Here is a 210-nt window from a genome sequence, read left to right on the forward strand (position 1 = left end):
CCCAGGTAACCTCACCAGCAGGATTCATGGAGATTCTGGGCTTGGGGAGGCTCACTGGAAAAATTACACAATGTTAGAGCGATATATATATTGCCTTTGAGCTGAGGTGTATCTCTTTAGTTTTATTTCTTTAATACAACTAAACGAAAAAAAAATCAACATTGGGAAATGTATTTTCCTTACCAGTAACAGAGAGTCTGACAGAGTCAC

This window comes from Morone saxatilis, unplaced genomic scaffold (genome assembly GCF_004916995.1).
Source record: "Morone saxatilis isolate NCDOM2014 unplaced genomic scaffold, NCSU_SB_2.0 Contig14, whole genome shotgun sequence".
NCBI lineage: Eukaryota > Metazoa > Chordata > Actinopteri > Moronidae > Morone > Morone saxatilis.